Below are 26,609 nucleotides of genomic sequence, written 5' to 3' on the forward strand. Positions count from 1 at the left end.
TTGTAAAAATGGGATAAAAAATGTATGATATTGATAATAATCCAAAAAAATGGGTACTTGTGTATTATCACGGCGCCCGATTTTACTATGTACTCAAACGTAGGGAAATCGCATTGCATGCCATTATTGTATGGCATGCGATGCAATGCGATTTTAACTGTTATAATGGCATTTAATGTAGTATACCATTAAATGACATATGTCATTTATTAATATTCCCCCTAATATCGACGTCATCCCGAAGCGTGGTGAGCGCGGCGAGCCCCGCAAGGGGCGGCGGGACGCGTGGAGTTGAGTTTATATAGCCTGAAGCGTGGCAAGCTCAGCGAGACCCGTGAGGGGACGCGTATTATGTTACATGTATTACGTGTCCCCTCACCACGCTTCGGGCAACGCAACGCTTTGGGATGGCGTGGATAGAGGGGGGGGGGGGTTTGGGGCCTAAATAAATGACATTATATGTCATTAAATGGTATAGCACATTAAATGAAATTAATATATGTGCAACCATAACCAATATCTCATCGCATGCCATACAATAATGGCATGCGATGCGATTTCACTACCCTGAATAGCCCACTACACAAATGCCCCCGTGATAATACACAAGTACCAAAAAATGCTATTAGAAATTGAACTTACATTTCTTTGGCAAGTACCCAAGATGATCCCAGGGCACATTACAGCTTGCTTCTAGAAAAAAAAAATACAGTTTTCTGTGCATACTATTTAAAAATACATCTATCCTACAATGATAGTTTCTTTGCAATATTGTTTTATTGTATTGGTTTACGTATTCTGCTTGTTAGCAATAAAAAGAAATCTAGCATCTTGTATTGAACTAATTGCAGTATGCTTTCTGAGGGTGTGTACACACAGGGCGATATATATCGCCCGGCAGTACATTGGCGGGCAATATATTAGCCAGCAATATATCGCTCAATGCCCCCTTTTCATCGGTTCCACAGAGGTAATCAGCTGGTCGCAGCGACCAGCGATTAGAACAGGGCTTAAAACAGGAGCGCGCACCCAGCGATTTATTGCCGGGGCACACTCCCATCACTGGCAATATGGTTGCCAGCCACCATATTCCCAGCGATATCAGCCCCTATCGCTGCCATGTGTACACGGCTTAAGATTTGAAGATAACTTGTACAACTATCAAAGTTAGAATTCCCTGCTAATCCATATAATTTTATGAAATGACTGGTACATGTATTAGCTAATTTGGAAATTGATGGTAACCTTGAAAAAGTAACAAAATGTGCCATTTTACTGAAATTGGCCACTGTAAACTAATGGGGCCTACACATGGGGCGATTTCAAGGCATTTTCTAAGAAATTTAACTAGATCACTTAGAAAATAACTATACATTGCTCTGTGCATAGAGGCCATAGCGATAGAGATGAGCGACCCGTGCATCAGAGAAAATGATTGTTTAAACAATTTCTGTAAGATTTTGACGAAGTACATGATGCACAAGAATTGACATGGATTTGACATTTTGTGAACTTTAGACCAACAAATTGTTTATATTACTCATGTAAATCAATAGAACTCTTACTAAATACATAGTAGGAAGCACATATTTGGAACACAACACGTACCAACAATAGTATTTAACTTTTATAGGCATTTATTTTATTTCTCCAATATTCCAATTTTGTTGCATTGTAAAAATGGAATAAAAATGTTATGATTTGGATAATAATCAAAAAAAATGCTATCAGAAATTGAATTTACATTTCTTTGACAAGTACCCAAGATGTTCCCAGGGCACATTGCAGCTTGCATCTAGAAAAAAAGGATACAGTTTTCTGTGCATACTACACTGCTCAGAAAAATGAAGGGAACACTTAAACAACACAATGTAACTCCAAGTCAATCACACTTTTGTGAAATCAAACAGTCCACTTAGGAAGCAACACTGATTGACAATCAACTTTGCATGCTGTTGTGCAAATGGAATAGGCAACACGTGGAAATTATAGGCAATTAGCAATGATTTCAACTGTTTATATTACCCATGCAAATCAATAGAACTCTTACTATATACATAGTAGACCCACTCTCCTGCACTGATGTGGCAGCAAAGTGAAACAGCTGATCCTCGTTAGTATAGTGGTGAGTATCCCCGCCTGTCACGCGGGAGACCGGGGTTCAATTCCCCGACAGGGAGGCAAGAAATTTTATTTCTCCAATATTACAGTAGTTTAACACTATGAAAAATAAAAGAATCAAAATGTTATAACATACATAAAAATGAACACAAAACTTATTTACATAAAGTTGTGTATTTAGAAAAAAAACAATACCCAAATCCATACACATAGATTAGCATATAAAGAACACAACACGTACCAACAATAGTAATATACTTTTATAGGTATTTACGTTATTTCTCCAATATTCCAATGTTGTTGCATTGTAAAAATGGGATAAAAAATGTATGATATTGATAATAATCCAAAAAAATGGGTACTTGTGTATTAGCACGGCGCCCGATTTTACTATGTACTCAAACGTAGTGAAATCGCATTGCATGCCATTATTGTATGGCATGCGATGCAATGCGATTTTAACTGTTATAATGGCATTTAATGTAGTATACCATTAAATGACATATGTCATTTATTAATATTCCCCCTAATATCGACGTCATCCCGAAGCGTGGTGAGCGCGGCGAGCCCCGCAAGGGGCGGCGGGACGCGTGGAGTTGAGTTTATATAGCCTGAAGCGTGGCAAGCTCAGCGAGACCCGTGAGGGGACGCGTATTATGTTACATGTATTACGTGTCCCCTCACCACGCTTCGGGCAACGCAACGCTTTGGGATGGCGTGGATAGTGGGGGGGGGGTTTGGGGCCTAAATAAATGACATTATATGTCATTAAATGGTATAGCACATTAAATGAAATTAATATATGTGCAACCATAACCAATATCTCATCGCATGCCATACAATAATGGCATGCGATGCGATTTCACTACCCTGAATAGCCCACTACACAAATGCCCCCATGATAATACACAAGTACCAAAAAATGCTATTAGAAATTGAACTTACATTTCTTTGGCAAGTACCCAAGATGATCCCAGGGCACATTACAGCTTGCTTCTAGAAAAAAAAATTACAGTTTTCTGTGCATACTATTTAAAAATCCATCTATCCTACAATGATAGTTTCTTTGCAATATTGTTTTATTGTATTGGTTTACGTATTCTGCTTGTTAGCAATAAAAAGAAATCTAGCATCTTGTATTGAACTAATTGCAGTATGCTTTCTGAGGGTGTGTACACACGGGGCGATATATATCGCCCGGCAATATATTAGCGGGCAATATATCAGCGAGCAAAATATCGCTCAATGCCCCCTTTTCATCGGTTCCACAGAGGTAATCAGCTGGTCGCAGCGACCAGCGATTAGAACAGGGCTGAAAACGGGAGCGCGCACCCAGCGATTTATTGCCGGGGCACACTCCCATCACTGGCAATATGGTTGCCAGCTACCATATTCCCAGCGATATCAGCCCCTATCGCTGCCTTGTGTACACGGCTTCAGATTTGAAGATAACTTGTACAACTATCAAAGTTAGAATTCCCTGCTAATCCATATAATTTTATGAAATGACTGGTACATGTATTAACTAATTTGGAAATTGATGGTAACCTTGAAAAAGTAACAAAATGTGCCATTTTACTGAAATTGGCCACTGTAAACTAATGGGGCCTACACATGGGGCGATTTCAAGGCATTTTCTAAGAAATTTAACTAGATCACTTAGAAAATAACTATACATTGCTCTGTGCATAGAGGCCATAGCGATAGAGATGAGCGGCCCGTGCATCAGAGAAAATTATTGTTTAAACAATTTCTGTAAAATTTTGACGTAGTACATGATGCACAAGAATTGACATGGATTTGACATTTTGTGAACTTTAGACCAACAAATTGTTTATATTACTCATGTAAATCAATAGAACTCTTACTATATACATAGTAGGAAGCACATATTTGGAACACAACACGTACCAACAATAGTATTTAACTTTTATAGGCATTTGTTTTATTTCTCCAATATTCCAATTTTGTTGCATTGTAAAAATGGAATAAAAATGTTATGATATGGATAATAATCAAAAAAAAAAAAGCTATCAGAAATTGAATTTACATTTCTTTGGCAAGTACCCAAGATGTTCCCAGGGCACATTGCAGCTTGCCTCTAGAAAAAAAAGGATACAGTTTTCTGTGCATACTACACTGCTCAGAAAAATAAAGGGAACACTTAAACAACACAATGTAACTCCAAGTCAATCACACTTTTGTGAAATCAAACAGTCCACTTAGGAAGCAACACTGATTGACAATCAACTTTGCATGCTGTTGTGCAAATGGAATAGGCAACACGTGGAAATTATAGGCAATTAGCAATGATTTTAACTGTTTATATTACCCATGCAAATCAATAGAACTCTTACTATATACATAGTAGACCCACTCTCCTGCACTGATGTGGCAGCAAAGTGAAACAGCTGATCCTCGTTAGTATAGTGGTGAGTATCCCCGCCTGTCACGCGGGAGACCGGGGTTCAATTCCCCGACGGGGAGGCAAGAAATTTTATTTCTCCAATATTACAGTAGTTTAACACAATGAAAAATAAAAGAATCAAAATGTTATAACATACATAAAAATGAACACAAAACTTATTTACATAAAGTTGTGTATTTAGAAAATAAACAATACCCAAATCCATACACATAGATTAGCATATAAAGAACACAACACGTACCAACAATAGTAATATACTTTTATAGGTATTTACGTTATTTCTCCAATATTCCAATGTTGTTGCATTGTAAAAATGGGATAAAAAATGTATGATATTGATAATAATCCAAAAAAATGGGTACTTGTGTATTATCACGGCGCCCGATTTTACTATGTACTCAAACGTAGGGAAATCGCATTGCATGCCATTATTGTATGGCATGCGATGCAATGCGATTTTAACTGTTATAATGGCATTTAATGTAGTATACCATTAAATGACATATGTCATTTATTAATATTCCCCCTAATATCGACGTCATCCCGAAGCGTGGTGAGCGCGGCGAGCCCCGCAAGGGGCGGCGGGACGCGTGGAGTTGAGTTTATATAGCCTGAAGCGTGGCAAGCTCAGCGAGACCCGTGAGGGGACGCGTATTATGTTACATGTATTACGTGTCCCCTCACCACGCTTCGGGCAACGCAACGCTTTGGGATGGCGTGGATAGAGGGGGGGGGTTTGGGGCCTAAATAAATGACATTATATGTCATTAAATGGTATAGCACATTAAATGAAATTAATATATGTGCAACCATAACCAATATCTCATCGCATGCCATACAATAATGGCATGCGATGCGATTTCACTACCCTGAATAGCCCACTACACAAATGCCCCCGTGATAATACACAAGTACCAAAAAATGCTATTAGAAATTGAACTTACATTTCTTTGGCAAGTACCCAAGATGATCCCAGGGCACATTACAGCTTGCTTCTAGAAAAAAAAAATACAGTTTTCTGTGCATACTATTTAAAAATACATCTATCCTACAATGATAGTTTCTTTGCAATATTGTTTTATTGTATTGGTTTACGTATTCTGCTTGTTAGCAATAAAAAGAAATCTAGCATCTTGTATTGAACTAATTGCAGTATGCTTTCTGAGGGTGTGTACACACAGGGCGATATATATCGCCCGGCAGTACATTGGCGGGCAATATATTAGCCAGCAATATATCGCTCAATGCCCCCTTTTCATCGGTTCCACAGAGGTAATCAGCTGGTCGCAGCGACCAGCGATTAGAACAGGGCTTAAAACAGGAGCGCGCACCCAGCGATTTATTGCCGGGGCACACTCCCATCACTGGCAATATGGTTGCCAGCCACCATATTCCCAGCGATATCAGCCCCTATCGCTGCCATGTGTACACGGCTTAAGATTTGAAGATAACTTGTACAACTATCAAAGTTAGAATTCCCTGCTAATCCATATAATTTTATGAAATGACTGGTACATGTATTAGCTAATTTGGAAATTGATGGTAACCTTGAAAAAGTAACAAAATGTGCCATTTTACTGAAATTGGCCACTGTAAACTAATGGGGCCTACACATGGGGCGATTTCAAGGCATTTTCTAAGAAATTTAACTAGATCACTTAGAAAATAACTATACATTGCTCTGTGCATAGAGGCCATAGCGATAGAGATGAGCGGCCCGTGCATCAGAGAAAATTATTGTTTAAACAATTTCTGTAAGATTTTGACGTAGTACATGATGCACAAGAATTGACATGGATTTGACATTTTGTGAACTTTAGACCAACAAATTGTTTATATTACTCATGTAAATCAATAGAACTCTTACTATATACATAGTAGGAAGCACATATTTGGAACACAACACGTACCAACAATAGTATTTAACTTTTATAGGCATTTGTTTTATTTCTCCAATATTCCAATTTTGTTGCATTGTAAAAATGGAATAAAAATGTTATGATATGGATAATAATCAAAAAAAAAAAAGCTATCAGAAATTGAATTTACATTTCTTTGGCAAGTACCCAAGATGTTCCCAGGGCACATTGCAGCTTGCCTCTAGAAAAAAAAGGATACAGTTTTCTGTGCATACTACACTGCTCAGAAAAATAAAGGGAACACTTAAACAACACAATGTAACTCCAAGTCAATCACACTTTTGTGAAATCAAACAGTCCACTTAGGAAGCAACACTGATTGACAATCAACTTTGCATGCTGTTGTGCAAATGGAATAGGCAACACGTGGAAATTATAGGCAATTAGCAATGATTTTAACTGTTTATATTACCCATGCAAATCAATAGAACTCTTACTATATACATAGTAGACCCACTCTCCTGCACTGATGTGGCAGCAAAGTGAAACAGCTGATCCTCGTTAGTATAGTGGTGAGTATCCCCGCCTGTCACGCGGGAGACCGGGGTTCAATTCCCCGACGGGGAGGCAAGAAATTTTATTTCTCCAATATTACAGTAGTTTAACACAATGAAAAATAAAAGAATCAAAATGTTATAACATACATAAAAATGAACACAAAACTTATTTACATAAAGTTGTGTATTTAGAAAATAAACAATACCCAAATCCATACACATAGATTAGCATATAAAGAACACAACACGTACCAACAATAGTAATATACTTTTATAGGTATTTACGTTATTTCTCCAATATTCCAATGTTGTTGCATTGTAAAAATGGGATAAAAAATGTATGATATTGATAATAATCCAAAAAAATGGGTACTTGTGTATTATCACGGCGCCCGATTTTACTATGTACTCAAACGTAGGGAAATCGCATTGCATGCCATTATTGTATGGCATGCGATGCAATGCGATTTTAACTGTTATAATGGCATTTAATGTAGTATACCATTAAATGACATATGTCATTTATTAATATTCCCCCTAATATCGACGTCATCCCGAAGCGTGGTGAGCGCGGCGAGCCCCGCAAGGGGCGGCGGGACGCGTGGAGTTGAGTTTATATAGCCTGAAGCGTGGCAAGCTCAGCGAGACCCGTGAGGGGACGCGTATTATGTTACATGTATTACGTGTCCCCTCACCACGCTTCGGGCAACGCAACGCTTTGGGATGGCGTGGATAGAGGGGGGGGGGTTTGGGGCCTAAATAAATGACATTATATGTCATTAAATGGTATAGCACATTAAATGAAATTAATATATGTGCAACCATAACCAATATCTCATCGCATGCCATACAATAATGGCATGCGATGCGATTTCACTACCCTGAATAGCCCACTACACAAATGCCCCCGTGATAATACACAAGTACCAAAAAATGCTATTAGAAATTGAACTTACATTTCTTTGGCAAGTACCCAAGATGATCCCAGGGCACATTACAGCTTGCTTCTAGAAAAAAAAAATACAGTTTTCTGTGCATACTATTTAAAAATACATCTATCCTACAATGATAGTTTCTTTGCAATATTGTTTTATTGTATTGGTTTACGTATTCTGCTTGTTAGCAATAAAAAGAAATCTAGCATCTTGTATTGAACTAATTGCAGTATGCTTTCTGAGGGTGTGTACACACAGGGCGATATATATCGCCCGGCAGTACATTGGCGGGCAATATATTAGCCAGCAATATATCGCTCAATGCCCCCTTTTCATCGGTTCCACAGAGGTAATCAGCTGGTCGCAGCGACCAGCGATTAGAACAGGGCTTAAAACAGGAGCGCGCACCCAGCGATTTATTGCCAGGGCACACTCCCATCACTGGCAATATGGTTGCCAGCCACCATATTCCCAGCGATATCAGCCCCTATCGCTGCCATGTGTACACGGCTTAAGATTTGAAGATAACTTGTACAACTATCAAAGTTAGAATTCCCTGCTAATCCATATAATTTTATGAAATGACTGGTACATGTATTAGCTAATTTGGAAATTGATGGTAACCTTGAAAAAGTAACAAAATGTGCCATTTTACTGAAATTGGCCACTGTAAACTAATGGGGCCTACACATGGGGCGATTTCAAGGCATTTTCTAAGAAATTTAACTAGATCACTTAGAAAATAACTATACATTGCTCTGTGCATAGAGGCCATAGCGATAGAGATGAGCGGCCCGTGCATCAGAGAAAATTATTGTTTAAACAATTTCTGTAAGATTTTGACGTAGTACATGATGCACAAGAATTGACATGGATTTGACATTTTGTGAACTTTAGACCAACAAATTGTTTATATTACTCATGTAAATCAATAGAACTCTTACTATATACATAGTAGGAAGCACATATTTGGAACACAACACGTACCAACAATAGTATTTAACTTTTATAGGCATTTGTTTTATTTCTCCAATATTCCAATTTTGTTGCATTGTAAAAATGGAATAAAAATGTTATGATATGGATAATAATCAAAAAAAAAAAAGCTATCAGAAATTGAATTTACATTTCTTTGGCAAGTACCCAAGATGTTCCCAGGGCACATTGCAGCTTGCCTCTAGAAAAAAAAGGATACAGTTTTCTGTGCATACTACACTGCTCAGAAAAATAAAGGGAACACTTAAACAACACAATGTAACTCCAAGTCAATCACACTTTTGTGAAATCAAACAGTCCACTTAGGAAGCAACACTGATTGACAATCAACTTTGCATGCTGTTGTGCAAATGGAATAGGCAACACGTGGAAATTATAGGCAATTAGCAATGATTTTAACTGTTTATATTACCCATGCAAATCAATAGAACTCTTACTATATACATAGTAGACCCACTCTCCTGCACTGATGTGGCAGCAAAGTGAAACAGCTGATCCTCGTTAGTATAGTGGTGAGTATCCCCGCCTGTCACGCGGGAGACCGGGGTTCAATTCCCCGACGGGGAGGCAAGAAATTTTATTTCTCCAATATTACAGTAGTTTAACACAATGAAAAATAAAAGAATCAAAATGTTATAACATACATAAAAATGAACACAAAACTTATTTACATAAAGTTGTGTATTTAGAAAATAAACAATACCCAAATCCATACACATAGATTAGCATATAAAGAACACAACACGTACCAACAATAGTAATATACTTTTATAGGTATTTACGTTATTTCTCCAATATTCCAATGTTGTTGCATTGTAAAAATGGGATAAAAAATGTATGATATTGATAATAATCCAAAAAAATGGGTACTTGTGTATTATCACGGCGCCCGATTTTACTATGTACTCAAACGTAGGGAAATCGCATTGCATGCCATTATTGTATGGCATGCGATGCAATGCGATTTTAACTGTTATAATGGCATTTAATGTAGTATACCATTAAATGACATATGTCATTTATTAATATTCCCCCTAATATCGACGTCATCCCGAAGCGTGGTGAGCGCGGCGAGCCCCGCAAGGGGCGGCGGGACGCGTGGAGTTGAGTTTATATAGCCTGAAGCGTGGCAAGCTCAGCGAGACCCGTGAGGGGACGCGTATTATGTTACATGTATTACGTGTCCCCTCACCACGCTTCGGGCAACGCAACGCTTTGGGATGGCGTGGATAGAGGGGGGGGGGTTTGGGGCCTAAATAAATGACATTATATGTCATTAAATGGTATAGCACATTAAATGAAATTAATATATGTGCAACCATAACCAATATCTCATCGCATGCCATACAATAATGGCATGCGATGCGATTTCACTACCCTGAATAGCCCACTACACAAATGCCCCCGTGATAATACACAAGTACCAAAAAATGCTATTAGAAATTGAACTTACATTTCTTTGGCAAGTACCCAAGATGATCCCAGGGCACATTACAGCTTGCTTCTAGAAAAAAAAAATACAGTTTTCTGTGCATACTATTTAAAAATACATCTATCCTACAATGATAGTTTCTTTGCAATATTGTTTTATTGTATTGGTTTACGTATTCTGCTTGTTAGCAATAAAAAGAAATCTAGCATCTTGTATTGAACTAATTGCAGTATGCTTTCTGAGGGTGTGTACACACAGGGCGATATATATCGCCCGGCAGTACATTGGCGGGCAATATATTAGCCAGCAATATATCGCTCAATGCCCCCTTTTCATCGGTTCCACAGAGGTAATCAGCTGGTCGCAGCGACCAGCGATTAGAACAGGGCTTAAAACAGGAGCGCGCACCCAGCGATTTATTGCCGGGGCACACTCCCATCACTGGCAATATGGTTGCCAGCCACCATATTCCCAGCGATATCAGCCCCTATCGCTGCCATGTGTACACGGCTTAAGATTTGAAGATAACTTGTACAACTATCAAAGTTAGAATTCCCTGCTAATCCATATAATTTTATGAAATGACTGGTACATGTATTAGCTAATTTGGAAATTGATGGTAACCTTGAAAAAGTAACAAAATGTGCCATTTTACTGAAATTGGCCACTGTAAACTAATGGGGCCTACACATGGGGCGATTTCAAGGCATTTTCTAAGAAATTTAACTAGATCACTTAGAAAATAACTATACATTGCTCTGTGCATAGAGGCCATAGCGATAGAGATGAGCGACCCGTGCATCAGAGAAAATGATTGTTTAAACAATTTCTGTAAGATTTTGACGAAGTACATGATGCACAAGAATTGACATGGATTTGACATTTTGTGAACTTTAGACCAACAAATTGTTTATATTACTCATGTAAATCAATAGAACTCTTACTAAATACATAGTAGGAAGCACATATTTGGAACACAACACGTACCAACAATAGTATTTAACTTTTATAGGCATTTATTTTATTTCTCCAATATTCCAATTTTGTTGCATTGTAAAAATGGAATAAAAATGTTATGATTTGGATAATAATCAAAAAAAATGCTATCAGAAATTGAATTTACATTTCTTTGACAAGTACCCAAGATGTTCCCAGGGCACATTGCAGCTTGCATCTAGAAAAAAAGGATACAGTTTTCTGTGCATACTACACTGCTCAGAAAAATGAAGGGAACACTTAAACAACACAATGTAACTCCAAGTCAATCACACTTTTGTGAAATCAAACAGTCCACTTAGGAAGCAACACTGATTGACAATCAACTTTGCATGCTGTTGTGCAAATGGAATAGGCAACACGTGGAAATTATAGGCAATTAGCAATGATTTCAACTGTTTATATTACCCATGCAAATCAATAGAACTCTTACTATATACATAGTAGACCCACTCTCCTGCACTGATGTGGCAGCAAAGTGAAACAGCTGATCCTCGTTAGTATAGTGGTGAGTATCCCCACCTGTCACGCGGGAGACCGGGGTTCAATTCCCCGACGGGGAGGCAAGAAATTTTATTTCTCCAATATTACAGTAGTTTAACACTATGAAAAATAAAAGAATCAAAATGTTATAACATACATAAAAATGAACACAAAACTTATTTACATAAAGTTGTGTATTTAGAAAATAAACAATACCCAAATCCATACACATAGATTAGCATATAAAGAACACAACACGTACCAACAATAGTAATATACTTTTATAGGTATTTACGTTATTTCTCCAATATTCCAATGTTGTTGCATTGTAAAAATGGGATAAAAAATGTATGATATTGATAATAATCCAAAAAAATGGGTACTTGTGTATTAGCACGGCGCCCGATTTTACTATGTACTCAAACGTAGTGAAATCGCATTGCATGCCATTATTGTATGGCATGCGATGCAATGCGATTTTAACTGTTATAATGGCATTTAATGTAGTATACCATTAAATGACATATGTCATTTATTAATATTCCCCCTAATATCGACGTCATCCCGAAGCGTGGTGAGCGCGGCGAGCCCCGCAAGGGGCGGCGGGACGCGTGGAGTTGAGTTTATATAGCCTGAAGCGTGGCAAGCTCAGCGAGACCCGTGAGGGGACGCGTATTATGTTACATGTATTACGTGTCCCCTCACCACGCTTCGGGCAACGCAACGCTTTGGGATGGCGTGGATAGTGGGGGGGGGGTTTGGGGCCTAAATAAATGACATTATATGTCATTAAATGGTATAGCACATTAAATGAAATTAATATATGTGCAACCATAACCAATATCTCATCGCATGCCATACAATAATGGCATGCGATGCGATTTCACTACCCTGAATAGCCCACTACACAAATGCCCCCATGATAATACACAAGTACCAAAAAATGCTATTAGAAATTGAACTTACATTTCTTTGGCAAGTACCCAAGATGATCCCAGGGCACATTACAGCTTGCTTCTAGAAAAAAAAATTACAGTTTTCTGTGCATACTATTTAAAAATCCATCTATCCTACAATGATAGTTTCTTTGCAATATTGTTTTATTGTATTGGTTTACGTATTCTGCTTGTTAGCAATAAAAAGAAATCTAGCATCTTGTATTGAACTAATTGCAGTATGCTTTCTGAGGGTGTGTACACACAGGGCGATATATATCGCCCGGCAGTACATTGGCGGGCAATATATTAGCCAGCAATATATCGCTCAATGCCCCCTTTTCATCGGTTCCACAGAGGTAATCAGCTGGTCGCAGCGACCAGCGATTAGAACAGGGCTTAAAACAGGAGCGCGCACCCAGCGATTTATTGCCGGGGCACACTCCCATCACTGGCAATATGGTTGCCAGCCACCATATTCCCAGCGATATCAGCCCCTATCGCTGCCATGTGTACACGGCTTAAGATTTGAAGATAACTTGTACAACTATCAAAGTTAGAATTCCCTGCTAATCCATATAATTTTATGAAATGACTGGTACATGTATTAGCTCATTTGGAAATTGATGGTAACCTTGAAAAAAGTAACAAAATGTGCCATTTTACTGAAATTGGCCACTGTAAACTAATGGGGCCTACACATGGGGCGATTTCAAGGCATTTTCTAAGAAATTTAACTAGATCACTTAGAAAATAACTATACATTGCTCTGTGCATAGAGGCCATAGCGATAGAGATGAGCGACCCGTGCATCAGAGAAAATGATTGTTTAAACAATTTCTGTAAGATTTTGACGTAGTACATGATGCACAAGAATTGACATGGATTTGACATTTTGTGAACTTTAGACCAACAAATTGTTTATATTACTCATGTAAATCAATAGAACTCTTACTATATACATAGTAGGAAGCACATATTTGGAACACAACACGTACCAACAATAGTATTTAACTTTTATAGGCATTTATTTTATTTCTCCAATATTCCAATTTTGTTGCATTGTAAAAATGGAATAAAAATGTTATGATTTGGATAATAATCAAAAAAAATGCTATCAGAAATTGAATTTACATTTCTTTGGCAAGTACCCAAGATGTTCCCAGGGCACATTGCAGCTTGCATCTAGAAAAAAAGGATACAGTTTTCTGTGCATACTACACTGCTCAGAAAAATGAAGGGAACACTAATACCCCTTTCACATTGCAACTGCAACACGGTATATTGCCGTTTTTTTAGTGCTTTAAAACGTTTCCAGCTGCAATGTGAAAGCTACATTGTCAATTTACCGGTTACAGAAAACCGGCATTTTGACACGTGTTAAAAGCAGGATCCTACACGGTTCGGAACCGTTTCGCCTGCAGTGTGAACAGCTCAGAAACGGTATTTGCTATAAATGATAACCACACTTGATCCCCGCCCACAAGCAAGAAAAAAAACATTTAAAATGACATTGTATGGCTTTCTATGGGTGAAACGGGTTGAATCTGAAAGGTACAAAACGGTATTTAAACTGCAATATACCTTTACATCATGCAATATGAAAGGGGTTTAACTGGCTTTTGACCAGTTTTAAGACACGTTTAGAAAAACGGGTTTAAAGCAGGTTTTTGCAATGTGAAAAGGGTATTAAACAACACAATGTAACTCCAAGTCAATCACACTTTTGTGAAATCAAACAGTCCACTTAGGAAGCAACACTGATTGACAATCAACTTTGCATGCTGTTGTGCAAATGGAATAGGCAACACGTGGAAATTATAGGCAATTAGCAATGATTTCAACTGTTTATATTACCCATGCAAATCAATAGAACTCTTACTATATACATAGTAGACCCACTCTCCTGCACTGATGTGGCAGCAAAGTGAAACAGCTGATCCTCGTTAGTATAGTGGTGAGTATCCCCGCCTGTCACGCGGGAGACCGGGGTTCAATTCCCCGACGGGGAGGCAAGAAATTTTATTTCTCCAATATTACAGTAGTTTAACACTATGAAAAATAAAAGAATCAAAATGTTATAACATACATAAAAATGAACACAAAACTTATTTACATAAAGTTGTGTATTTAGAAAATAAACAATACCCAAATCCATACACATAGATTAGCATATAAAGAACACAACACGTACCAACAATAGTAATATACTTTTATAGGTATTTACGTTATTTCTCCAATATTCCAATGTTGTTGCATTGTAAAAATGGGATAAAAAATGTATGATATTGATAATAATCCAAAAAAATGGGTACTTGTGTATTAGCACGGCGCCCGATTTTACTATGTACTCAAACGTAGTGAAATCGCATTGCATGCCATTATTGTATGGCATGCGATGCAATGCGATTTTAACTGTTATAATGGCATTTAATGTAGTATACCATTAAATGACATATGTCATTTATTAATATTCCCCCTAATATCGACGTCATCCCGAAGCGTGGTGAGCGCGGCGAGCCCCGCAAGGGGCGGCGGGATGCGTGGAGTTGAGTTTATATAGCCTGAAGCATGGCAAGCTCAGCGAGACCCGTGAGGGGACGCGTATTATGTTACATGTATTACGTGTCCCCTCACCACGCTTCGGGCAACGCAACGCTTTGGGATGGCGTGGATAGTGGGGGGGTTTGGGGCCTAAATAAATGACATTATATGTCATTAAATGGTATAGCACATTAAATGAAATTAATATATGTGCAACCATAACCAATATCTCATCGCATGCCATACAATAATGGCATGCGATGCGATTTCACTACCCTGAATAGCCCACTACACAAATGCCCCCATGATAATACACAAGTACCAAAAAATGCTATTAGAAATTGAACTTACATTTCTTTGGCAAGTACCCAAGATGATCCCAGGGCACATTACAGCTTTCTTCTAGAAAAAAAAATTACAGTTTTCTGTGCATACTATTTAAAAATACATCTATCCTACAATGATAGTTTCTTTGCAATATTGTTTTATTGTATTGGTTTACGTATTCTGCTTGTTAGCAATAAAAAGAAATCTAGCATCTTGTATTGAACTAATTGCAGTATGCTTTCTGAGGGTGTGTACACACAGGGCGATATATATCGCCCGGCAGTACATTGGCGGGCAATATATTAGCCAGCAATATATCGCTCAATGCCCCCTTTTCATCGGTTCCACAGAGGTAATCAGCTGGTCGCAGCGACCAGCGATTAGAACAGGGCTTAAAACAGGAGCGCGCACCCAGCGATTTATTGCCGGGGCACACTCCCATCACTGGCAATATGGTTGCCAGCCACCATATTCCCAGCGATATCAGCCCCTATCGCTGCCATGTGTACACGGCTTAAGATTTGAAGATAACTTGTACAACTATCAAAGTTAGAATTCCCTGCTAATCCATATAATTTTATGAAATGACTGGTACATGTATTAGCTCATTTGGAAATTGATGGTAACCTTGAAAAAAGTAACAAAATGTGCCATTTTACTGAAATTGGCCACTGTAAACTAATGGGGCCTACACATGGGACGATTTCAAGGCATTTTCTAAGAAATTTAACTAGATCACTTAGAAAATAACTATACATTGCTCTGTGCATAGAGGCCATAGCGATAGAGATGAGCGACCCGTGCATCAGAGAAAATGATTGTTTAAACAATTTCTGTAAGATTTTGACGTAGTACATGATGCACAAGAATTGACATGGATTTGACATTTTGTGAACTTTAGACCAACAAATTGTTTATATTACTCATGTAAATCAATAGAACTCTTACTATATACATAGTAGGAAGCACATATTTGGAACACAACACGTACCAACAATAGTATTTAACTTTTATAGGCATTTATTTTATTTCTCCAATATTCCAATTTTGTTGCATTGTAAAAATGGAATAAAAATGTTATGATTTGGATAATAATCAAAAAAAATGCTATCAGAAATTGAATTTACATTTCTTTGGCAAGTACCCAAGATGTTCCCAGGGCACATTGCAGCTTGCATCTAGAAAAAAAGGATACAGTTTTCTGTGCATACTACACTGCTCAGAAAAATAAAGGGAACACTTAAACAACACAATGTAACTCCAAGTCAATCACACTTTTGTGAAATCAAACAGTCCACTTAGGAAGCAACACTGATTGACAATCAACTTTGCATGCTGTTGTGCAAATGGAATAGGCAACATGTGGAAATTATAGGCAATTAGCAATGATTTCAACTGTTTATATTACCCATGCAAATCAATAGAACTCTTACTATATACATAGTAGACCCACTCTCCTGCACTGATGTGGCAGCAAAGTGAAACAGCTGATCCTCGTTAGTATAGTGGTGAGTATCCCCGCCTGTCACGCGGGAGACCGGGGTTCAATTCCCCGACGGGGAGGCAAGAAATTTTATTTCTCCAATATTACAGTAGTTTAACACTATGAAAAATAAAAGAATCAAAATGTTATAACATACATAAAAATGAACACAAAACTTATTTACATAAAGTTGTGTATTTAGAAAATAAACAATACCCAAATCCATACACATAGATTAGCATATAAAGAACACAACACGTACCAACAATAGTAATATACTTTTATATGTATTTACGTTATTTCTCCAATATTCCAATGTTGTTGCATTGTAAAAATGGGATAAAAAATGTATGATATTGATAATAATCCAAAAAAATGGGTACTTGTGTATTAGCACGGCGCCCGATTTTACTATGTACTCAAACGTAGTGAAATCGCATTGCATGCCATTATTGCATGGCATGCGATGCAATGCGATTTAAACTGTTATAATGGCATTTAATGTAGTATACCATTAAATGACATATGTCATTTATTAATATTCCCCCTAATATCGACGTCATCCCGAAGCGTGGTGAGCGCGGCGAGCCCCGCAAGGGGCGGCGGGACGCGTGGAGTTGAGTTTATATAGCCTGAAGCGTGGCAAGCTCAGCGAGACCCGTGAGGGGACGCATATTATGTTACATGTATTACGTGTCCCCTCACCACGCTTCGGGCAACGCAACGCTTTGGGATGGCGTGGATAGTGGGGGGGTTTGGGGCCTAAATAAATGACATTATATGTCATTAAATGGTATAGCACATTAAATGAAATTAATATATGTGCAACCATAACCAATATCTCATCGCATGCCATACAATAATGGCATGCGATGCGATTTCACTACCCTGAATAGCCCACTACACAAATGCCCCCATGATAATACACAAGTACCAAAAAATGCTATTAGAAATTGAACTTACATTTCTTTGGCAAGTACCCAAGATGATCCCAGGGCACATTACAGCTTGCTTCTAGAAAAAAAAATTACAGTTTTCTGTGCATACTATTTAAAAATACATCTATCCTACAATGATAGTTTCTTTGCAATATTGTTTTATTGTATTGGTTTACGTATTCTGCTTGTTAGCAATAAAAAGAAATCTAGCATCTTGTATTGAACTAATTGCAGTATGCTTTCTGAGGGTGTGTACACACAGGGCGATATATATCGCCCGGCAGTACATTGGCGGGCAATATATTAGCCAGCAATATATCGCTCAATGCCCCCTTTTCATCGGTTCCACAGAGGTAATCAGCTGGTCGCAGCGACCAGCGATTAGAACAGGGCTTAAAACAGGAGCGCGCACCCAGCGATTTATTGCCGGGGCACACTCCCATCACTGGCAATATGGTTGCCAGCCACCATATTCCCAGCGATATCAGCCCCTATCGCTGCCATGTGTACACGGCTTAAGATTTGAAGATAACTTGTACAACTATCAAAGTTAGAATTCCCTGCTAATCCATATAATTTTATGAAATGACTGGTACATGTATTAGCTAATTTGGAAATTGATGGTAACCTTGAAAAAAGTAACAAAATGTGCCATTTTACTGAAATTGGCCACTGTAAACTAATGGGGCCTACACATGGGACGATTTCAAGGCATTTTCTAAGAAATTTAACTAGATCACTTAGAAAATAACTATACATTGCTCTGTGCATAGAGGCCATAGCGATAGAGATGAGCGACCCGTGCATCAGAGAAAATGATTGTTTAAACAATTTCTGTAAGATTTTGACGTAGTACATGATGCACAAGAATTGACATGGATTTGACATTTTGTGAACTTTAGACCAACAAATTGTTTATATTACTCATGTAAATCAATAGAACTCTTACTATATACATAGTAGGAAGCACATATTTGGAACACAACACGTACCAACAATAGTATTTCACTTTTATAGGCATTTATTTCATTTCTCCAATATTCCAATTTTGTTGCATTGTAAAAATGGAATAAAAATGTTATCATTTGGATAATAATAAAAAAAAATGCTATCAGAAATTGAATTTACATTTCTTTGGCAAGTACCCAAGATGTTCCCAGGGCACATTGCAGCTTGCCTCTAGAAAAAAAGGATACAGTTTTCTGTGCATACTACACTGCTCAGAAAAATGAAGGGAACACTTAAACAACACAATACAAAAAATGGAGTTTAGGATATGACCTGTGATGGCGCGCTGCTGCCTGTGAGATGTACTTTCCCTGGTTATCACCCAATAACCATAAATTACCACAAATACAACAAGATGGGATTTCCAAGTCCTTGGCGCAACACTTGAATCAAGTAAGTTTGGAGATCTTTTTTCCAGGAATTTTTCTTATTTTTCAAGGATATTCTCAATAGTACATAAAAGAAGAGGGGAATCACTGATTAGAAAAGTCTCTACCCCAAATTTATGGGAACAAAAAAGGAGGGATTAGTGGATGATTCTTATAGTATGAAAAACACCCCGTGTGAATTCTGATATAACAGAGGTGTGACTATCGTACCTTACTCACCCCAAAACAGAGTAAGATACACACATAAAGGTATCTTTATAGAAGGATAAACCAATGGTTACAACAGAAGACGGATATGCGTACCGCACTCACGTAGGTAGGTGCGGGGTATATGCCCGTAGCGTTTTCTTTATTCGAAGTTCTGTTTCTCCGTAGAAGGTGGTGTCTCTCCCGAATGGATAATTGGGAGTAAATATGAAAAGGGGAAGGATTAGTAAATAAATCGATAAGTGAATTTTATCATGTGATGAGCACCCTGTGCAGATTCTGACGTAAGCAATATGTGGCTATCGTACCTTACTCACCCCAAGGTAGAATAAGATACACATACAAAGGTTTCTTTGTGAATAAATTCTTAACCAATGGCTATAATAGAAGACGGATATGCGTACCGCACTCACGTAAGTTGGTGCGGGGTATGTACCCGTAGCGTTTTCTTTATGTAGGGTTATGTTGATCCGTGAAGCGTGGTATATTCTCCCGAATAAATGATTGGGGGTGGAAATATGAAAAAAGGGGAAGGGTCAGTAAATAAATCAATAGATGAGTCTTATCATGTGGTGAACACCCTGTGCAATCTCAGATATGGGCAGTATGTGACTATCGTACCTTACTCACCACAAGACAGAGCAAGATACACATATAAAGGTTTCTTTTGTGAAGAAATTTATTGACCAATGGCTACAATAGAAGACGGATATGCGTACCGCACTCACGTAAGCTGGTGCGGGGTATGTACCCGTAGCGTTTTCTTTGTGTAGAATTCGTGACTCACAATGGAGTGTGTAGGTAAAACACCAAGGAGAAGATTCTTTTTAGAAGATTCTTTTTATAAAAGGGGATACAGCTTCACCACGTGATATATTCAAGTATATGACAGTGTGTACCCCAACATAGACTGATCCAAAATTTGCGTACCCAAACTTACAATGATGTAAGTTTTTTCACCACCTATAATGGTTTCTTTTATCCTCAGGGTGGAAAACAGTGGGGATGTTTTTCTCTCCCAAATATGACCAAAATTTGTTAAAAATTGTAAGTCCTTTATTCCATAATAAAAAAGTAAAAAATACAAGAATCCTCCATCCCAACAATGGTCGGATTATACAAGAGTCCAGAAAAATGTCCACAAGTATTCACAAGATATCCAGCATGATAGTAGAAAAATACAAAAATTGAAAAAAAAAAAAAAAAATGAAAATAAAATGTACCGATAAAAATACGAGGTTTAAAATACATACGAAATGGAAAGTATGATGGCTGCTCACTCTCCTCAGGACTGGTCGACGCGTTTCGGTGCCCAAAGCACCTTTTTCAAGACATGTCTGCAGAGAGTGAGTGACCATCTTTTATACCTAGAGCAGCCTATCATAGCAAACAGGAAGTGAGGTTACACAATTAACTTCCTTTTGCATATAAAACTGAAAAAACATAGTAAATGGCATAGTGAAAGCAATAAATCGCTATATACATATCTTACATATTTCATCTGTATGGTTATTTATTTAAACGTGCCAAAACAATCCAGCGTGACCCGTATGATCAAGGCCCAGTATACACGGTCACCATGACAACCGTCCACTCGTTCCCGGAAGTCTCTTTTTATGGCTGTATAACAAATGCTGATGGCTTGGGGGATATGTGGGATGTATACCAAGTTGAAGCGGAGCTGTTTGATTACCGCTTGATAGCTGTGCAGCTTGTAATGCCGCACTCCACTGATCGCGTATGTGTAATCCTTACTTCCGGCTGCTGGAACGCAAGCTTACGGAAGCCTGGATCAATCTGGTGTTTAAGTTTGCGCGTCTACTTCCTGGATTCTGACCCGCACGTCATGCTGGTTTGTAAGCAGTCGGTCCAGGAGCGTGGTCGTTGTCATGGTGACGCGTGACTCTATAACGGGATAAGAGTGACATAATTACTACAGGCAATACCCCATTTGTTAGTATCTTAAAAATATATGTGACCTGTGGTCAAACCCTATGTATGTTATGGTTATGCTTCGTCTGTACATAAACAGTGTGAGCATCACTGATGTGCTAATGGTCACAACATTATAACAACAGGGTGAACAACATATGACAGGGTAATTGATTTCATTCATATGGCCTGTGGTCCGGCACTATATATATTAAATGTGAGCCGGATGGCAAATTAATGAATCATTTGTATATGAGCAGTGTGAGTATAGCATGAAAATTTATGGCCACAACATTCTGTAGCAGATAGGGGTTCAAAAAACCAATGGATGGTATATCACAGCATGATATGTGTTATTTATGACCATAATATAATGAAGATTCAAAATGTACATAACAGTGATAATCAAGCTGGAGTGATGTTTATAGGAACCACTTCAGCTCGAAGTCGCTGTTAAGACCTCCTGGTAGTAAAGTTTTGCAATTAAAGATAAGATTCATCTCCGCCTTAGCCAGAGATGGGGTATTATCATTATGCCTGATGTTTTTGTTAACCACTTTCAGGCCACAGAAAGATGTTATTTCTGCCGGGGAACAGTTATGTACATTTTTAAAATGTGATGATAGGGCATGGCCTTCTAGACCCTTTTTGATGTTCCTAATGTGTTCTCCGAGTCTAGTTTTTAGGGCTCTTGTAGTGCGGCCTATATAGTGCTTGTTGCAACTACATTGTATGGTATAAATTACATTTTTCACATTGCACGTGATAAAGTCCTTAATATCCATTTTAAATCCATTAATCTCATATGTGGTTATTTTATTAGTGCCTTTACTCTTAATATTTCTGCATCCCATACAACTACCACATCTAAAAAAACCTTTTGTGGTTATTCTGGACATGTGGGGTTTAGAAGTGTAGTTACTTCTGACCAGGTTTGTTCTAATGTTTGGGGCTTTACGGTAGATGTACTTAGGAACCTCTGGTATAATATTTTTCAGTATTGGGTCGCACAATAAAACCTTCCAGTGTTTTTTGAGGATCTTCTCTACTTTTTTGTGTTCTTCCGTGTATGTGGATACGAAAGCTAGTGCAAAGGAATTATCCTTATTTTTTTCCTTGTTTGAGTTCCTATGTTGTATGATTTCCTTCTTCTTAAGGGACTCAATTTCTCCATCTAGTTTAGTTTCTTCGTAGCCGCAGGCCTTAAACTTCGTTTTCATATCTATTGCCTGTTCAAAAAATATTTTGTCATCGGAACAATTTCTTCGCAAACGTTGAAATTGTCCCTTTGGGATTGAATTAAGCCATTGGCTATGATGGCAACTCGAAGTGGGGATGTACGTGCCGGAGTCAGTTGGTTTCCGGAAATTTTTGTGTTTTAACGTTCCATCCTCCACATATACGGTGACATCGAGAAAGTTGATACTCTTTTCCTCAATTTCAAAAGATAGTTTTATATTGAGGTTGTTGTTATTGAGAAGATCGCAAAAGGTTTTTAAAGACTCCCTGTCTCCCTCCCAAACGAAAAAAATATCATCGATGTATCTTGCGTAGGACACCAGATTCGCCCCAAACGGGTTATTAGCCCAGATGGTATTCAGCTCCCATGCCCCCATAAACAGGTTGGCATAGCTTGGGGCGAATCTGGTGCCCATTGCAGTCCCTGTACGCTGCATATAAAAACATCGTTAAAAAGGAAAAAATTGTTTTGCAGAATAAATGCTATACTATCCAGGATAAAGTCTTGAAGACCCTGTGGTTTATCTGATAGAGCAAGAAACTGTTTGGAACTTTGTACACCTTTGTCATGCTCTATGATGGTGTACAAAGAGCCTACATCCGCTGTCACAAGGAGGAGATTATCTTTCCATGTGATGGAATCAATGAGTTTAAGGAAGTCCCCTGTATCTTTAAGATGGGATTTATTTAGGGAGACAAGGGGTTGAAGGTGATGATCCACAAACATAGACAAATTGCTGGTAATTGACTCCACCCCGGAGATTATAGGTCTTCCGGGTGGGTCTATAAGACTTTTGTGCACTTTAGGTAGTACATAGATGACTGGGGTGGTGGGTTTGTCGTTCAGGAGGAATTTTGCTTCTCCTGAGGAGATAATGTTTTTATCCAAAGCTATATTGATGAGACTTTCTAGTTTTTGGATAGTACTGGACGTGGGGTCTCCTCTTAATTTTTTGTATGTTTGTTTATCTTGTAATTGTCTTAAAATTTCAGCTTCATATTTTTCTATGTCTAGAATGACGATCCCCCCCCCCCCCTTATCAGCTGGTTTAACTATGATTTTTTTATTTTCTTTTAAACTTTTCATAGCCAGCTTTTCTTTTACAGAGAGGTTTGATATACTTTTGTCAATTTTTATGGATTTAATATCCTCTAAAACTAAGGTCGAGAATATCTCCACATATGGACCTTTGCAGTGTTGCGGGAAAAAAATTGATTTGGGTTTAAATTTAGGTATGATGTTCTCATTTTCTGGAAGTTGTTCAATTTCATCATTTTTATGATAGAATTTTTTAAGAGCTAGTTTCCTTGAAAATCTCTGTAAATCGATATATAAATCAAAATTATTAACATGATTTGTGGGAGCATATTTTAACCCTTTTTGTAGGAGGGTTATCTCCTCTTGGGATAGATCATGGGAACTTAAATTAAAAATTTTGGTGGCCATTAAAATGGGGTTATTGTCATTTTCCTCATTGTTGGAGGCTAGTATGGAAGTTTTAATCCTTTTTTCCTTTTTGTTTTTATATGGCTTTGATTTCCTTGTGGTGGATTGTAATTTTATTTTACCTCCCCTCTTACCTCTATATTGGGATCGATGTTTTATCGGTTTGGGGATGAGGTGTGACTCATCTCTAAAAAAGGAGAGTAACATGGGTCAAGATTCTCTGTGAATGAGTCCTCCTGTATTAATGGACTGTATCTGTTTTGTGTTTTGAAGTTCATAGAGTTATTTCTTTGTCTATCACTGTTATCACCCCTGAAGGTTTTTGGAGGGATTCTCCATTCGGGTGTCCTTTTAGTTTCCTTTTTAAGGTATCTGTCGGTGTTATTAGAATTGTATTTATTCCAATGGGGTGTGTGGTTTGTCTCCCTACGGTCATACATGTTGTATTTCCGATAGGGTGAACGGGTCCTGTTATATCTAGGATATTCAGTCTCATTTTCACGGGATCTTCCATTAAAATTACTTCTCTCTGTATAGTTTGTCCTGTGTCTATATGGCTCATGAGTGTAATTTTTCCTAGTGTAATTCCTTCTTTGTCCCTGTGTGTGTTGTTTAGCCTCATTAGAAGTGTTTTTTGTTGGAATTTTAATTTTAGTTTTATTAGACTCTTCTGGACTCTCATTAATTTCTTCTTTGTCCCGTTTGAATTTCTTTACTTTTCTTTGTATTATGGCTCTTTCTGCTCTCCTAACATTAGAGGTAATAGTTTGTTCCAACACTTTAAAGTCTTCGTTTTTAGCATAAGGGAGGGCTAGTGATTTATACATTTTAATTTCTTCCTCCACTTTTTCTAACTCTCTCCTCCTTTCTTTGATAATCAAAGTCATGAGTGAAAAGGAACACTCATTTATGATTATCTCCCATTGTTTCTTGAACTCTTCTCTTGCAGTGGAGAAGGTTGAGGTTTTATTAATTTTTAAGCCTTTGGGAATTAATTTTTGGGATAGATATTTCTCCAACGTGATAACCTCCCATAGTATTTTGCTTTCCTTTAGTAACATAGACTCTAATTTATCCATGATACCCTCTAGGTCTTCATCAATTAGTTCTATCTCATCAGAGTTATCTTCAAACATTTTTTCAAAGTTAGAACAACGTTGTTCCCTAAATTGGAACATGATATATGGCAGCCCTCACTGGTCCTCCTAAGGTAGGTGACACAACAATACAATACAAAAAATGGAGTTTAGGATATGACCTGTGATGGCGCGCTGCTGCCTGTGAGATGTACTTTCCCTGGTTATCACCCAATAACCATAAATTACCACAAATACAACAAGATGGGATTTCCAAGTCCTTGGCGCAACACTTGAATCAAGTAAGTTTGGAGATCTTTTTTCCAGGAATTTTTCTTATTTTTCAAGGATATTCTCAATAGTACATAAAAGAAGAGGGGAATCACTGATTAGAAAAGTCTCTACCCCAAATTTATGGGAACAACAATGAAGAGGATATAAGTGTAGGCGTACCCCTACTCACGGTAAGTAAGGTGATGTAAAGGCCCGTAGCGGTTTCTTTGTGATTCTTCTCTGTTTTCTCTGTCGAGGTTTATTTTTGTTTGTTCTCCGTTCAAGATGTAGAAGTGAAAATAAAAAGGAGGGATTAGTGGATGATTCTTATAGTATGAAAAACACCCCGTGTGAATTCTGATATAACAGAGGTGTGACTATCGTACCTTACTCACCCCAAAACAGAGTAAGATACACACATAAAGGTATCTTTATAGAAGGATAAACCAATGGTTACAACAGAAGACGGATATGCGTACCGCACTCACGTAGGTAGGTGCGGGTATATGCCCGTAGCGTTTTCTTTATTCGAAGTTCTGTTGCTCCGTAGAAGGTGGTGTCTCTCCCGAATGGATAATTGGGAGTAAATATGAAAAGGGGAAGGATTAGTAAATAAATCGATAAGTGAATTTTATCATGTGATGAGCACCCTGTGCAGATTCTGACGTAATCACGGGCCTGAATAGCCCACTACACAAATGCCCCCGTGATAATACACAAGTACCAAAAAATGCTATTAGAAATTGAACTTACATTTCTTTGGCAAGTACCCAAGATGATCCCAGGGCACATTACAGCTTGCTTCTAGAAAAAAAAATACAGTTTTCTGTGCATACTATTTAAAAATACATCTATCCTACAATGATAGTTTCTTTGCAATATTGTTTTATTGTATTGGTTTACGTATTCTGCTTGTTAGCAATAAAAAGAAATCTAGCATCTTGTATTGAACTAATTGCAGTATGCTTTCTGAGGGTGTGTACACACAGGGCGATATATATCGC

General features: G+C 37.9%; 7 non-coding genes across 7 annotated transcripts; all 7 read left to right on the forward strand.

Moving 5' to 3' along the window:
* The first annotated feature begins 2,108 nt into the window (after nt 1-2,108).
* TRNAD-GUC (transfer RNA aspartic acid (anticodon GUC)) lies at nt 2,109-2,180 on the forward strand. The gene has a single exon. It is a non-coding gene; the product is annotated as a tRNA-Asp (tRNA).
* Nucleotides 2,181-4,536: 2,356 nt separating this feature from the next.
* TRNAD-GUC (transfer RNA aspartic acid (anticodon GUC)) lies at nt 4,537-4,608 on the forward strand. The gene has a single exon. It is a non-coding gene; the product is annotated as a tRNA-Asp (tRNA).
* A 2,355-nt stretch (nt 4,609-6,963) lies between these two features.
* Nucleotides 6,964-7,035, forward strand: TRNAD-GUC (transfer RNA aspartic acid (anticodon GUC)). The gene has a single exon. It is a non-coding gene; the product is annotated as a tRNA-Asp (tRNA).
* A 2,356-nt stretch (nt 7,036-9,391) lies between these two features.
* Nucleotides 9,392-9,463, forward strand: TRNAD-GUC (transfer RNA aspartic acid (anticodon GUC)). Its single transcript has one exon. It is a non-coding gene; the product is annotated as a tRNA-Asp (tRNA).
* Nucleotides 9,464-11,815: 2,352 nt separating this feature from the next.
* On the forward strand, nt 11,816-11,887 carry TRNAD-GUC (transfer RNA aspartic acid (anticodon GUC)). The gene has a single exon. It is a non-coding gene; the product is annotated as a tRNA-Asp (tRNA).
* Nucleotides 11,888-14,682: 2,795 nt separating this feature from the next.
* On the forward strand, nt 14,683-14,754 carry TRNAD-GUC (transfer RNA aspartic acid (anticodon GUC)). The gene has a single exon. It is a non-coding gene; the product is annotated as a tRNA-Asp (tRNA).
* A 2,350-nt stretch (nt 14,755-17,104) lies between these two features.
* Nucleotides 17,105-17,176, forward strand: TRNAD-GUC (transfer RNA aspartic acid (anticodon GUC)). The gene has a single exon. It is a non-coding gene; the product is annotated as a tRNA-Asp (tRNA).
* Nucleotides 17,177-26,609: the final 9,433 nt, after the last annotated feature.

The sequence above is a fragment of the Crinia signifera genome, chromosome 1 (genome assembly GCF_055691185.1).
Source record: "Crinia signifera chromosome 1, ASM5569118v1, whole genome shotgun sequence".
Classification (NCBI taxonomy): Eukaryota; Metazoa; Chordata; class Amphibia; order Anura; family Myobatrachidae; genus Crinia; species Crinia signifera.